The following is a 3,257-nucleotide window of genomic DNA, read 5'->3' on the forward strand; positions in this document are numbered from 1 at the left end:
AGCGATTTTAACTCCAGCCTTGGATTCCTCAAGGCCAGCTTGTCGCATGATGTGTTCTGCATACAAGTTGAATAGGTAGGGTGAGAGTATACAGCCCTGCCGTACTCCTTTCCCAATCTTAAACCAGTCTGTTGTTCCGTGGTCTGTTCTTACTGTTGCTACTTGGTCGTTATACAGATTCTTCAGGAGGCATACAAGATGACTTGGTATCCCCATACCACTAAGAACTTGCCACAATTTGTTATGGTCCACACAGTCAAAGGCTTTAGAATAGTCAATAAAACAGAAATAGATGTTTTTCTGAAACTCCCTGGCTTTTTCCATTATCCAGCGGATATTGGCAATTTGGTCTCTAGTTCCTCTGCCTTTTCTAAACCCAGCTTGTACGTCTGGCAATTCTCGCTCCATGAACTGCTGAAGTCTACCTTGCAGGATCTTGAGCATTACCTTACTGGCATGTGAAATGAGTGCCACTGTTCGATAGTTTGAACATTGTTTAGTGTTTCCCTTTTTTGGTATGGGGATATAAGTTGATTTTTTCCAGTCTGATGGCCATTCTTGTGTTTTCCAAATTTGCTGGCATATAGCATGCATTACCTTGACAGCATCATCTTGCAAGATTTTGAACAGTTCAGCTGGGATGCCGTCGTCTCCTGTTGCCTTGTTATTAGCAATGCTTCTTAAGGCCCACTCAACCTCACTCTTCAGGATGTCTGGCTCTAGCTCACCGACCACACTGTCAAAGCTATCCCCGATATTGTTATCCTTCCTATACAGGTCTTCTGTATATTCTTGCCACCTTTTCTTGATCTCTTCTTCTTCTGTTAGGTCCTTGCCATCTTTGTTTTTGATCATACCCATTTTTGCCTGGAATTTACCTCCAATGTTTCTAATTTTCTGGAAGAGGTCTCTTGTCCTTCCTATTCTATTGTCTTCTTCCACTTCCGCGCATTGCTTGTTTAAAAATAATTCCTTATCTCTTCTGGCTAACCTCTGGAATTTTGCATTTAATTGGGCATATCTCCCCCTATCACTGTTGCCTTTTGCTTTCCTTCTTTCTTGGGCTACTTCTAGTGTCTCAGCAGACAGCCATTTTGCCTTCTTGGTTTTCTCTTTCTTTGGGATGTATTTTGTTGCCGCCTCCTGAACAATGCTGCCAACTTCTGTCCAGAGTTCTTCCGGGACCCTATCTACTAAGTCCAGTCCCTTAAATCTATTCTTCACCTCCACTGCATATTCCTTAGGAATATTCGTGAGCTCATATCTAGCTGATCTGTGGGTCTTCCCTAATCTCTTTAGTCTGATCCTAAATTGTGCAAGAAGAAGTTCGTGATCTGAACTACAGTCAGCTCCAGGCCTTGTTTTTACCGACTGTACAGATGTCCGCCACCTTTGGCTGCAAAGGATGTAATCAATCTGATTTTGGTGTTGTCCATCTGGGGAAGTCCATGTATAAAGCCGTCTCTTAGGTTGTTGGAAGAGAGTGTTTGTTATGCAGAGTGAATTGTCTTGGCAAAATTCTATCAGACTGTGTCCTGCTTCATTTTGTTCTCCCAGGCCATACTTACCTGTAATTCGAGGTGTCATTTGACTGCCCACCTTAGCATTCCAGTCTCCTGTGATGAAAATAACATCTCTTTTAGGCGTGTTGTCCAGTAGGTGCTGCAGATCCTCATAGAACTGCTCTACTTCAGCTTCTTCAGCATTTGTGGTTGGGGCGTATATTTGGATCACTGTGATGTTAGATGGCTTGCCCTGAATTCGAATTGAGATCATTCTATCCTTTTTTGGATTGTATCCAAGCACTGCTTTAGCCACTTTACTATTAATTATGAAGGCTACTCCATTTCTTCTGTGGTCCTCTTGTCCGCAGTAGTAGATCTGGTGGTCATTTGATGTGAAGTGGCCCATTCCAGTCCATTTCAGTTCACTGACGCCCAGAATGTCTATCTTTAATCTTGACATCTCACCAATAACCACATCCAATTTGCCCTGGCTCATAGATCTTACATTCCAGGTTCCAATGGTGTGTTGATCCTTAGAACATCGGATTCGCCGTTCACCACCAGCACCGTCGGCCGCTAGCCGTCCTTTCGGCTTTGAGCTAGCTGCGTCATCACGTCTGGGGCTAGTTGAGCTCATCCTCTGTTCCTCCCCAGTAGCATTTTGACCATCTTCCGACCTGGGGGTCTCACCTTCCGATGGTATACCGACATATCTCTGGTTGTACTGATCCATTTAGTTTTCACGGCAAGAATACTGGGGTGGGTTGCCATTACCTTCCCCAGGGATCGCATTTGGTCTGACCTCTCTGTCATGACCTTCCCGTCTTGGGTGGCCCTTCACGGTTTAGCTCATGGCATCATTGAGGTGCTCAAGCTCCAGCACCACGACAAGGTAACGATCCTTTGCTGAAGAAAGGCAGGATAGAAAATTAAATAAATAAATAAAATGATGGTGAGAGGTTGCAAACAAATGGATATATGTATCCCGCATTTCCTTTTGTATTATCTTCAGAAGTAGAACAGTTTCTACCCCCCACCCGCCATAGGAGACAAAATTAGGGAATTAGCACTCCAGAAGCCTTTCAAGCTACTCTTGGATTTGAAGGGTGGCACATATAGCCTGTGCATTAAAGTGAATACATATAGTGACACAGCTGAGCCTATAGAGTGGAAGGTTTTAAACCTCCTTCCCCAGAAACCTGCTGGATCTCCCCATCCTAATGCTACCATCTGCCATGGTGTAGCTGCTTGGTAGTTGCTACTGCCACCAGTGATCTTCAAGGTGTTATCCACCCATCTCTGGGAGAATGCCCAATCTCACCAGAGATCAGCAAAATCAACTATTTTTTTTAAGAAAGAAGGAAAGGTAAAATGTGAACCCCCTGTCTTGAAATATTCTCATTACAAAAAGTCAAAGTAGATAATAGAGGTGTGCCAACTAGGGATAGCAACTTAAAAGAGTTACAAAAGTCAAGAACAATGCTACCGATAGACCACAAGATGGTGCTGGTCTGTTAGAATTAGCAAGCAATCTCTCAGAAGAGAGACTGCTTCCAAATGATCTTTCAGCTCAGAAGTTAAGACCCAGCCTGAGATGAGAGTTAAAAAAGAAACGGCTGAGATTACGAACAATTGGTTACCATATACCCACATCAAAAAAGAAATTTAGCACAGTTCTTACCCAAATGTTTTCCTCTTCCTATGGGGGATGTATGGCTCCTTGAAACAAATGCTACCTCCGCTCCTGTTCCA

The sequence above is a fragment of the Candoia aspera genome, chromosome 4 (genome assembly GCF_035149785.1).
Source record: "Candoia aspera isolate rCanAsp1 chromosome 4, rCanAsp1.hap2, whole genome shotgun sequence".
In the NCBI taxonomy this organism is placed as follows: Eukaryota; Metazoa; Chordata; class Lepidosauria; order Squamata; family Boidae; genus Candoia; species Candoia aspera.